Genomic DNA, 13,753 nt, shown 5'->3' with positions numbered 1-13,753 from the left:
TGCATAGGCACAGTAAATATTGGGGTCATTCAAAAAGGGAATCCCCTTGGCCTAAGAGATACAGGCTTTATCCACCCTTGGAATATATTGTCATGGAATTATCTCAAAGCCCTACTTTGATTGTCCTGTATATTCTGCCCTCTCTTCCTTATGTGTGTGTGGTTGAGTTTATGTTTATATAGAACATTAAAGTAGAAATAGAGCATCCCCAAGGGAACACATAGATACTCATCCATAAAAGAGTAGAAAATACAAGATTAAACCTAACATCAAAAACTGAAAAGATGTTGTCCAGGAAATATGTAATAGGCTAATGTGAGGTTGCATTTGAGCTGAAAAAATGATCAAATGCCCCAAAAGAAAAAGAAGCCAGTAGGAGAGCATCATATCCTGTCAGCAATAACAGCTAAGGCTCAAGATGGGAAAGTCCCACCAATCTTCACTATGAGTCTGAGAAGAAGATTAGTGCCTTGGTCCAGTCTATGAATGAAAGAGCTGAGATTCCATTCCCACAGACTATTTCCATTGTCACAAATGCATATAATGCCAGGGAAGCAGGTTAGAAACTGGGGCATTTTAACCCTAGCTCTTTAGCCATACAATATCAGGCTGAAAATTTGGACAAGGGTAGTATGAGATAGGCACAGGAGGAAGGGACAGAGCAATTAGGATCAAATTTTCCAGGCTCTCTAGAAAGCCTTTTCCCCTCCCCATTTGCTACTGTGCAGTAACCTGATCCACCCCCTCTGTTTATGGCTTGGCCCTACCTACAGTCAGGTTTGAGGAGCAGATGCTCACTTAATCCTCAGGATTAGCTCCAGATCATGGAGACACATAAGCAGGCGGCCAAGACTCAGAGCAGGTGGTACCTCGCAGGCACTCTCTTCCATAGCAGCTTTCCTAAATGTAAAGTTGATACACATTTCTATCCTAGATTTTTCGCTGTGGTATATAGAGGAAGTAGAACAGTGAACTAATCCTGCCCAAAACTCTAGTAAACCATAACTGACAGAGATGTGTCTTATTATTTGGCAAATGTTCTGCAATTTGTAAGTGAATGACTGAGTAGGGATGTCTGAGTGTGTGAGAAATAGGCAGTAGAAGAGAGTGAGAGATATTTCTAAACATCATTGTGCAATATACGCATGGTGCTTTGCATTTATATAACAAATTATATAGCATATATATTAATAATATATCCTGGGATGTAGAAAAATATTACCTAGACTACTAATGAGGGAAATCTGCAGTTGAGAGAAAATGAAGGAGCTAGAGATTGATATATGCCTCTAGCTTAATAAGCTGTGTTAGCCAGGCTAAGGAAAGTTTTGCATCCCTGTTCTTCTTTTCAAAGATGGGTGGTGCAGTTCCTGTCTTCTAGGCTCACGGTGAAGGGATTCATGCATAAGTGCTTTATAAAGTATAAAAGGCAAATATATGAAAGGTGTAATTATTAGTAATCATCATCATCATCATAACTTAATACAGAGGATGACAGGCATACATGGGGGAAAGCAAATTCCATGATAATTATCTAGAAGACACAGCCAAACCACATTTAAGCCATATTTCCCACCCACCTACTCCATTTCCTACTTCTGTACTTTCTGTTCTCAATCCCAGACTTCATTAGGAAGCACTGGCATTTTGCTTTTGTAAGATGAGTGCTGGCACAATATCCATACTTTAAAATGCATTTTTTTCTTACTGTTAATGTTGTACCGCCTCTGGTTGGAAAAATCATTTTTAGGTGAAAATCAAAGTTTCTTTCCCCTTCTAGAACAAAGACAAGTGTGTTGTCCCACATACAGTGTCATCCTTGTGTTTAACACACAATCTATTTTGGTGAGCATCTTGTTGAGAACACAGTTTTTTCAGTAGAGTATCCTTGGTCCATGAATTGACCTGGTCTAGCCAATGTGGATGCATTCACACTGACATGTGTTAGTGTTAGTGAGATTGCTCTTAGGTCTCCTTTGGGGCCACTGACCCACACAGACTAATGGCAACTACTTAGCAAAACGTTTCTTCTAGGAGTTGGTCTCAGCATTTCTTCTGCAACTAAATCCTTTCTTTGGTGTTCTTTCCTTTCCTTCATTTTCACCTTGGGGAAGCATATAACTAAGTTCTGTTTCCTACTTACTCTACCTTCTCTTCCTTTTCTTCATTTTCTTAAGGCTAGGACAGATAGCCACAGATTAAGACTTGGATTTGTTGTTGTTGTTATTGTTGTTGTTCTAAATTCCTTCCATTGCTTTTGATGCTTTCTTGGACTTCTTTCTTCAGGTGTATCCTAATTTGAGGAGCAGCTCCTCAGTGGTGATTTGGATGCATGAATACCAGGATGATAGTTCAGTTTAAGAATGCAGTGTTGGGGCCAGAGCAGTGGCACAAGCAGTAGGGCGTGCATGCGCTAACCTAGGACAGATCACAGTTCAATCCCCCATTGTCCCATATGGTCCCCCAAGCCAGGAGTGATTTTTGAGCCCATAGCCAGGAGTAACCCATGAGCATCACGAGGTGTGACCCAAAAAGAAAAAAAAAAAAAGAATGCAGTGTTGCTCAGGCTTCATGGTGCAAGGATGACTTGGATCTCTCCAGCAGTGCTTGGGGGCTTCCATATCCATACTCAGCTATACTAGGGAGACCATGGAGCTAGGAATAGAGTCTGGATTGAGTGCATGGTCCAGACAACTTCTTTATTCATTTGTCATTGAACAGTTGGGTTGTTCCCTTATAGGTTATTGTACTAAGTGCTGCAAGAAAATAGGTGTGCGTATGTGTTTTTGAATTAATGAATTTGTTTGTCTTGGAAATAGATACCAAGAAGTGGAATCACTGGTCAAATAAGTACTCTAGTCTTACTTGTTTTGTTTTCTTTTGAGGTTAAACCCAGATACGCTCAGGGCTTACTCTGAGCTCTGCAACTAGGGATCACTCCTTGTAGGTTCCAGGAACCATATGGGATGCTGGGAATCAAACTCAGGTTAACTGCAAGCAAGGCAAGCACCCTTCTCACTGTTCTATCACTCCCATCCCACCTTTAGTCTAACTATTTAAAGGAATTTTCATATTGTCTTTCATAAATCTTGAACTGAATGAACTCTCACCAACAATAAACGAGGGTTTCTTCTTCATTGCATTCCTACCAACACATTTTTCATTTTGTTTTGTTTTGTTTTTTGATTCTTAGTATCAGTTTACATACTGTCTTCGTTTTTCTTATTGAAACATGTACCTAATCTCAGATGAACATTGGAAATTAGACATTGCCTGGGAACAGAAAAAACATAAATAAAATATTTGTGTTTCAGACATAAAGGGAAAAGAGATGAGCAGTGGAATCCCACCATCTCCTCTGGAGACTCGCCTTTTCATTTCCTACAGCCCACCATCTGTCCCAGGCCTTCTATGAAGCTTCATTTTCTCAGAGATCACCGTGCTCCCAGGGTATGGGAGCAACTACTCTTGACTTGAGAAATTAAAAACAGCCTTTTTATTTCTTTGACATGACTTTCCTTTAGTTTCTATGTATTCTAAATAAGATATGTATTGTTTTTAAAGGAAAAAATTTTAACAAACTATATTTCAATATCTCGATGTGTATCTCCAATATTTACCATAGCATTTCTCTCCTTTACAGTTGATATTAAAATTCTTTATGAATGTAGTTTTCTCTACTCCTTGTACTATGTTAACTCCTTTCTAAGCAATATTTTTGCACCTTATAAATCATCTTTGGCCATTATTAATTTTTTCTACTATTGTATAGAGCATTATGTTACTCTTATCAGAACTCAAGCCTTTCTTCTTTTTTGTTTTCAGTATTTGTCTCTGTCCATCTTTTTCCCTGTCAAGCCTTTCTTATTCTGCCATATTATTTGTTTGGTTCTTTTTCTTAGATTTACTCAAAGTTGGAAGTCATCAATTTTGATACTTATCTTAAAATTTGATAATTATTAAGGAATAAAATATCTTCACTATTCCTTATAACTTTTATTAAACTTTATAATGTCAGTCCTCACATTGCTTTTGTTTTATGCCTGTAACTCTATAAATATAATATATATGCTTCTATAATATATGGCATTTCAAAGTAAAGATTATTATTCATCTTTTTAAATGTTTACCATCTATACATTTAAGTTTCTTAAGCCAGTATGATAGCACAGTGGGTAGGGCATTTGCCTTGCATGCAACCAATCCAGATTCAATCCTCGGCATCCCATATGGTCCTCTGAGTCTGCCAGGAACAATTTCTGAACACATAGCCCCTGATCACTGCCAGATGTGTCCAAAAAACAAACAAAAATTTTTCTTTCTACTTAGCAAAGTTGAGATCAAATAAATGTATTTTGAACTGATTCTCCCAATTTCTACATTACCTTTCCTTCTTTTATCAAGAATTATATCTTGAACATTGCAAAATAGAATCTGTGAATTCTTGTTTCTAATGTGCTATACTTTCACTTCAATTCTGAGTTCAATAGAATCTGCCTCATCTGTGCAGAAGTCAGGATTTTGATGTCTATACTAGGATATGTTTTCTTTATTGCTGCCATCATAAGCAACAAACTGCAAACATTTGTGTCTGACCAGGGAAGACACAGGCATTTTGAAGGAGAGGGATGAGAGGGAAGGGAGATATATATTTTCCCATGATCTGACCCTAGAGCATAACAGGTGGGAGTATATTCTCAAGGAAATGTTTTCTGAGTTGCAGCCTCTTTAGAAGACCTCTCTCTTCTCTCATTAGGGCAGCCTTTTGGGGTCTTTTTAGCTATGTCTTCAGGACAAAAATATCTTAATGCTATCCCAGGAAATCAGAGCCTCCACAGGTGAAGCCATGGACACCATGAACCACATCATGAATACCATCAATATAGAAGGAGAATTGGTAGGAAGAGGTTAGAAAGAGAATGCCCAGAGAAACATTTCAGGACACAATCTACAGAAGGTGACCATCCTGATCTACCCCCTGCTCTTTTATATTACCTTTGTATGTCTTAACCCAATGCAGAGTGCTCATCCATCCATATCACTACAAGACTATAAAAAGAGAATGTTTTATAACCTATCTGAGCGTCCTTCCTCAGGATGCCCAATGACTAAGTTCCCTTCTCTCTCCACATTACCCTACTATACCCTCATACTCTCTCCCCATCTCCCATCCTCATTCCTGACCCTCCATGCCTTCTATTCTCTCCCTATCTCTTCCCTTCCCTTCTCTTCTTTCCCTTCTCTCCCTTGCCCTCTCTTCTCCATCCTTTCCATTTTCTTTCTTTCCTTACTTTCTCTCTTCTCCCCTCCCCATACCTTTCCCTTACCTGTCTTCTTCTTTCCCTACCCTCCTTACCCTTCCCTCCCATCCTCATTCTTTCTCCCCTCTCCATGACTTCCCTCTCTTTCCCTCCCCTTCTCTCACTTCTTCCTATTCTCTCTTCTTTTCTCCTCATGTGTTGCCATCTCTACCCACCCCTTCCCTTTCTCCCCATTCCTCCCTTTCCATTTCTCAAAGGTTTTTCTGAATTCAATCATCTTGTCCTTGTCTTCTGCTTTCAAACCTGTTAGAGGTCTAGTAACTAAGTGCACTATAACAAAAAGATCTGAGAACAAGACAGTCAAACAGAGTGAGAACCTCATAGGCAGTTATGCTAATCCCAAGAGTCTATTCTCCAGGGAATCTCAAAAATAATCTATGATCACAACTATAGTATTTCAGAGAATTACAAATGGTCCAGGAAGACTATTCAGCCAGGAAGATTTGTATTATACATTTCAAGGTGAAATTACTCATCATAGTAGTCTCTAAGCCACATTTGTTTGTTTTTAACCATATATGTCCCTGTCTGTATCCACAGCTGTTCCCAGAATAATATCACAAAAATTAAATACGTACCATTCATGAGATTAGGGCTCTAACTGCCTCAAGAAGGAAACAAAATCATAGGGAGGGAATGGTAGAAAAAAAGTTCTTAAATCTTTCCTAGACTATTCATATTCATATTTTCATTTTTAAAATACTTTTATAGGACTGGAGTGATAGCAGCACAGCGGTAGGGCATTTGCCTTGCATGTAGCCAACCCAGGTTCAATTCCCAGCATCCCACATGGTCCCCTGAGCCTGCCAGGAGTGATTTCTGAGCACAGATCCAGGAATAAACCCTGAGCAATGCCAATTATGGCCCCAAAATCAAAATAAATAAAATAATATAAATAAAATAATTTTATAGCTGTGCAATTCTTTTAAGTATTAAAGTGAATGATTTACAGACTTATGATACAGCATTCCCAAAACCTTTAGCAGCATGAACATAGTTTTTATTTCTGAAATTGCATTGATTTAATCTTGCCAACTAGCCCCATCCCATGTACACATATGTACACCATCTAATAATGATTTCACAGTCTACAATTCTGCCCTATTGACTCTGACATTTTCCCTCCTATCCTGCTTTCTTGGAGCTTCTTATGTCCTAGTTTACAGTTCCCATCTACTTTGTAATTTTTACTCTTCTGTCATCTCAGGCACTCTCTGGTAGAAGAGCCTTTTCCACTTTTATGTGGTAACAGTCCAGAGATTCCTTTTTCTGAACAACCATCATCCAGTTTCATTAAACAATATCTTCCTTCCTTGAACCCTTCCTATAAAGCCCAAACTATCTGTTTTTCAGATAGTGTCCTGTGGTTAGTTCTTATATTGTCTTCATCTTCTTCAGGATTGTTAGTCCTTGGATAACAAAACTTTAAGTCTTTCTTGTAGAATCTAGGACAGTTTCAACAATGTAGAAGACATAGTGACTCTATATTTAGGAAATAAACTAAGAAAGAATAAATGAGAAAACAGTGATACAGTTGATGGCAGAGGAAATAAAAAACTGTGTGTTGCCAATAGAGAGCCACTGAAAGTGTCTGCCAGGCCATTGTTCAAAATAAAGCACCAAATGAAGAGAGACCTCCTGGATTCCTCTATGTCTTTACCTCAAGTGAACTTGACACATGGAAATGGCACCCCTGAAAGATGGGCAGTTAGGGATCATCCTTTCTCTGTGGTATCCAGAAAAAATTATGCCATTTAGAGAGATAGAAACAAAGTGAAAATCATAGGCTCGTAGATGATGAGAGCTTTTTCTGCTATAATCATAAAGGTCATGATCTCACAGGTTATATCTAGCTGAATGGGAAATTCAAAATATAATATTGGAACCAGAAAAAAAATCTTTATTTCTACTATTTTTTTCCTATAATTACCAATAACCCACTATTAGACTTCAGAGACAAAAATAACTCTTATAACCCAGACAGACATGCCAAACTAGTCTTTTTCACCCTGGAGGCATTGAAGAGAGATGATTCTTTTGGGCTGGAAGCATCAGTAATTGTTAGTAGTCTTCAAACCCATGGAGATATAGAAAGAGGGGAGGAGCTCCACTCTATGATTATGCTTCATCTAGGATTGTGATTTTGGCATACTTAGGACTGTCGAACATGAGAATGTTATTCAGAAAGGAGGTGGTGAGCAGTTAAGGAATTCAGTTAAGGGATTTAGAATTCAGGGGAAAAGGGGGTCTGGAGGTAGTTTGGAACACAAGAGACCCTACAGTGAATGATGGCTGATGTCTTAACACAGTACCAGCATCTTGCTAAGGAGGAATCTAATGTATCCTCATGTTAAAGATCTGAGAACCTATATAGTATCAATAATATTTGGAAGGGAGATATTTTACAGCATAGGCTTCAGCTGTGCTCAGGGCATCTACCTAGTCTCTTCTAGGGAATAACTCCTGGTGATGCCTAAGGGACCATAACAACTGTTGACAATCAAATCAGGAACAGCTACATGGAAGACTGAGCCTCAGTTCTTGTACTGTACTATCTTTCCAGGCCATTTTAGTACTCTCTCCAGCCCTCAAATCTTAATTTCAGCAGTTTCCTTAGAAGAATCTTTGAGGAAATGCTGGCTGCTCCACTCCAACACTACCTGTTTCTGAAGAGCAACCCATTTTCCTTTACTCTGAGTACTGCTTTATCCTTTTTCCATGATGTGCAATTCCTTTCTCCAGTCCAATGGGGACGACTCCTATTTATTGGAGATGTGCTAATTGTGTAATTGAAAGATTAAGTGGTATCAGGGTTATTTGAATTGAAGAGGTGGCAATCTGGACAGCAAGTAAGAAGAGACCACACAGCAGGTAGGACAGTAACGATTCAGGAACGAAGACACCTGTGATCTTTTTCTCTGGAATAAGCATGAGAGCTTGAGTGAGAGCATAAACGCCTGTAGTACTGGTGCCTCTTTCTCCTGGGATGACTTTGGCAGCCCAAGCACAGTTTTGCCAGACAGTTAAGAGGAAGTAAGCTGGAGTTTGGGATTCCAGCTTGGAAGAAGGACAACTCTGGGTCTCTGTGACAATTGATAACAAGAAAAGATAAAAATCCCTGTCTGGCCAGCTACCAACATGTTAAAAAGACAAGAGTCTGAACATGAGTCAGAAAATGGTGGAGCCTTATATGGATCGTAAAGAAAAAGCATACAGTCAGAGAGATGATCTTTAAACTGCATCAAGTTTCTGCTCAAGACACTTAGCAACCTAGAGATTCTGACCTTCACTGCTTCTTCCTTCTATATTCTGGCCACCAAGCAGTAGCCAGAGATGGAAGAAGAGGCTGTTGGCAGATAGAACACTATAAAGTCTTTTATCTTTTCCTCAGAATACCCAGATTAGAGGTACAATTTGAAAAGTAGAAACAGTTGAGATTACTAGGTAAATTCCCTATTTTTTTTATTCATCAGTGAAGTTATGAGAAAAACTTTAATCTATCTATACATTCACTTTTTCATACTACCACATGCATAGTAAATTTATAAAAATTAGTTGGAGGGAGAGTTTGTAGTTGTTATTCAGGTTGCTTGCATCCTATCCAATATTCCATACCAGACCATTAGTAAAGCATCAGGTGGAAAGGCTTCGAGCATGCTGTGAAGAGAGTCTAAGCAAAGAACTGGAGGACTATTTTAGCCTAAGAACTCAGGAAGCATTTTAAAAAGAAGATAAACTTTGAAGTAGTTTTTGAAAGATGAGTGTACATTTTCTAGGTCATGAAAATGAAACATAAATAAAAGGAGACAAGGAAAAAAAACTCTACTGTTGAAGTAGAATGAAAAGTAGAATCTGGTTCCAATAATTAACGTTGGGGATAGTGCTGGGGAATTTGGACAAAAGGGCACTTTGATATCAGAAGAGGAGTACAACAATGGAGCAGCAGTGATAGCTCAAAGTAAACTTAGCTCATATTTTTATGCACAATGCCTAGGTTCAATTTTCAGCACCACTTAGTCCCATGCATGGATCTCAAGCTCAGAACTAGTAATGTCCCTTTTATATTTTTGGATAGGATTTTATTTTACATATGTATATCATTTTCAAAGTGAAAGAAGAGTCTGTGGACAGAGAAAATTTAGCTTAGGATTTTAAATATTGTTTTATTTGCTTTATTGGGCACTTAAAAGTGCCCAAGAGTTACTTCCAGCTCAGTGCTTGGAGTTGGATGTCTCTCACAATAGTGTCCTAGGAGATGATGTGGTACCAGAGATCTAGATCAGGCTCTATCATACAAAGCCCATGATCAGACCACTGAGCTACCTATCCAGTCTTAGCATCATATTGTTTAATGATTAATTACATTAATTGTTTAATTATTAATTACATTAACTCAACAAGCTTCTACTAAGAATCCTATATGCACTAGATACTATAAAACATATGGGACCATAGAGACCAATAAGATGAGCCTTAATCTATGAGGCATTCTCTGTCTTTCAGAGAAATATTTAGAGAATCAGCTAATTCAGCATAATGTGGTGCAAGGGAAAATTAAAAGGAAAAGTTTAAGAATATTCACTAATTTTGCTTGCTTAATTATTCTTCTTAAATTGAGTCAAGCCTAGTCCACCTCTCATGTGCTGAGTAATATAATCATAAAAGATAATATAATCATAAAGATGTGCACATAAGCCTGATTTTGTTTGAAAGAGGGTCAGAGAAGCTGTTTCAATGAGTTAATACTTGCTTAACTAAGCCATTCTTGGCTTGTTAATTAAGAAAAAAATTAGTGTAATTGGTGTGGGGTGAGTTACAGTTCTTTGATCATGAGACATATTGAACAGCTTTACATAAACAATTTAGATGCTTATATGCCTTCTTTAGAGAAATTTCTAGTAAAGTTTTTATTATATTTTTAAAAGAGATACTCCATTTTTAATCAAATTATTAAAATTTTTACTTTGCAATGTTATATTTATTTAACTAGTTAGTGATGGGTTTGGCTCATATCTAGCAGTTTTCAAGACTTGCTACTTACTCTATCCTTAGGGATCACTCCTGGCAAGAATGAGAGGACCATAAAGAATGCTAGGGCTTGAACTCAATCAACCCATTCACTATACTATTGCTCTGGCCCCCTAATACAGTTTTGAAATCAATCCTTTATCAGATGTATGATTTCCAAATATTTTTCTTATTTACTTTGTTTATTAAAGGGTCCACACACGTTTTTGTATTTATATCACCACATTTTTATATTTATTTTGCCAATACCAAATTTTGAAGACTGAAATAGATAAACATTTCCCCCACTGCATTTTATTGACATAGCGATCATTCCACTATATAGTATGGACACATGGACTCTTAATTATATTTCTTTGCTCTATATATCTATCTATATTAACACCTTTCTGTTTTAGTTTTTGTGTTTTAAACATTTGTTTTGAAGTCAGATAGTTTGGTTTTTTAAATTGTAGTTTTGGTTTTTTAAATTGTATCACTACTCAAGGTCTTTTGTCATTTCATGCAACTCAATATTATTGCTTCTCCTTATGTAAGAAATACTACTAAATTTTGATAAGGATTATAATTCTACAGACTGAAATGAGTCGTATGAGTGGTTTATATAAACTATGATATACCAACTTGATGCATTTTATTTTTTAACTATTATTTTTATATTTTTTTGTTTGGGGGCCACATCTGGTAATCTCAGGGTCCTGGCTATGTGTTCAGAAATCGCTCCCGCTTGGGGGACCATAGGAGACTCCTGAGGATTGAACCGAAGTCCATCCTAGGTCAGCTGCATGCAAGGCAAGCGCCCTACTGCTGTGCCATTGCTCTGGCCCCAACCTTGATGCATTTTAGAAAAACTGACAACAAATATTGAAAATTTGAGGAAAGTTAAATTCTTGTATATTGCTAATAGTAATGATAAAGTATGCATTAACTAAAAAATAGTGCTCTATTCCTTCAAAGAATTTAAAAATTACTATGTGCTATAGCTGCCCCACTTCTGAGTATGTGAGGAAAACAAAAAGAATTAATATTAGTTCTCATGTTCATTGTTAACTATTTATAGTGATAAAGATGTGGAAATAGCAGTAGATAAATAAAATATAAACATATAAAATATTTTAGCCCTTAAATATTTGGAAATCCTACAGGATGGACCAGGCAAGTAAACCTGAGAACTTTATGCTATTGAAATAAACCAAATATAGATGGTCAAATGCTAAATGACACTACTTATATAAGTTATCTGAAAATAAACAGACTTATAGAAGCAACGAAAAATAATCAGGCCCAAGGGGAAAAGGAAATGGGAGCTGCTAGTCAATAAGTATAAAATTTCAGTTTGATAAGGTGACTAAGTATGAGGTATCTTGTGTCTAGAGATGTTTCTCATTTGGAAAATTACATAGCTATAAGGAGCTGAGGTGTTTTTACCAAAAGAAAAAGAAGGGGGAGATAGGGAAGGGAAAATATAGTGGAAAAAAGAAAAAAATAAAATTCTTAAATTTAGATAAATGTAGAGAAAAAAGAAACCCTAAGGCCCTTTACCAGTAATTCCCAGTGTGGTCATCATTATCAGCTAGCCACATTGGCAATCTCTGGGAACTGCTGGACACCTAGCTTCTAAAACTGTGGATTTAAACCTAGTACACTGTCTTGCAACTGAATATGAGGGGGGTCATAAAAATTTTGGCAATAATGAAAGGTTTCTAAATGTGTATGACCGAAAATTAATTCCAAACCAACCTGTGTAATACAGTCGGTGTTTCTGTCTGTGTTCACCCACATAGAATTTCTCAGATAAAAGCAATAAAGGGATGGAGGAAATTTAGGAAGCCCTGTTCTAAGATAACAAGTGTTACACAGACCTAGAGAATTGTAGTACATCAACAAAAACTCCAAGTAACTCTAATACAGGCAGGCAGAATTTTGAAACGTGTCTAAGATTAAAGGATAAAAAGGGTAGTTCTCCTTAAGAATCATCTTAAACAGAGCCCAGGTGAGGGTGGAAGAGAACAATCTCTAAGAAAAAGTATTTTCCAGGGTAAGGCTGGGAGCGAGGAATCCCACTCAGGGATGTGGTATTGCAGGGGGGAAATGCATTAGTATATTCTGTCAAGACCAAACTTTTCACTGTTTGATCACACCTCATTTGCATTTTTAATAGCCCCCATTAGACAGCCTCTGAGCTAATTAGGCAGGCGTCTATAATAGAAGACTTCTGTTTCCTGTTTTCAGAACTCAGAAACTAATGGCTGAAGCACTGCTAAAACAATTAAGTAATAAGAAAAATACTGTGTAAGATTGGCAAAAGCACAGCTGCCATAAATCATTACAAATGACTTGCAGCTCAAAATGTTTAATTAGAGACAAAAACAAGTAACCTATCAAATGTTGGGATGGGACAAGACTGAGGCAGAGGGACTCTTGGTTAGTCTATTGCCCTCTGCCAAATAAAGAGGTGGCAGAGGTTTGTGGTTCTAGAGATTCTAGCACTGATAAGTAATTCTCTGATCAAAGGGGATGCTCAGAGACTGATGATACGCAGCAAAAGCAACTCTTATTCATCCTAGGTGTAAATACAAAATGGGAGAATCTTTTGGGAAGACAATTTGACATGGTTGTTTCTTAGTAAACCAAACATCGTGTTACTACACAATTAGTCCAGCAATCTCATTCTCTAATATTTACCCAAAATGAGTTTTAAAATGTGCATTCACGCAAAAGTTATCACACAGATGTTTCTAACAGCTTTATTCATAATTGCCACAACTTGGAGGCAACTAAGATAACCTTCAGCAGGTGAATTAAAAAAGTGGCGGAATCCAACCAGACAAAAGAGTATCGTCAGTGCTAAGAAAAAAAATAAGGTATCAAACATTTACATTGTAAAATATATATATTATTACATGAAAGCAGACTAGCTGAAAACAGTAGCCACTTTATAAGAATAACATATTTTAAAAGGCAAAACTATGAAAACTTGCAGACTAGCAAGATAGTACGGTAGGTAAGGCTGATTCCTAAATGCAAAGATAGGATAAGCCCTGAGCATCACTGGTGTGGCCCAAATCACCCTCCCCCAAAAGGGAAAAACTATGGCGATAACAGAAAAGAGCAGTGGTTGTCAGGGGGTCAAAACTGGGGAGTGAGGGACAGATACTTGATAGGCAAGATACTGATGATTTAAAGACAGTAAAAATACTCTGTGCAGTATTACAATGGATTATAAATTGCTAAAGTTATATGTATGTCATTATACAATCTTCCAAACTCATAAATATACAAAACAATGTATAGTTGTCACCAAACTTACGGTGGCTCAGACACAGCTGCCCACTGCTAAGGGGCCCTTTGGCACTGACTTTTGGGTCACTGAATGCCTGGAAGGAGGAGCTGTGAAGTCCACT

This window comes from Suncus etruscus, chromosome 3 (genome assembly GCF_024139225.1).
Source record: "Suncus etruscus isolate mSunEtr1 chromosome 3, mSunEtr1.pri.cur, whole genome shotgun sequence".
In the NCBI taxonomy this organism is placed as follows: domain Eukaryota; kingdom Metazoa; phylum Chordata; class Mammalia; order Eulipotyphla; family Soricidae; genus Suncus; species Suncus etruscus.
The sequence above is the reverse complement of the archived record's forward strand: the minus strand, read 5'-3'. Positions refer to the sequence as shown.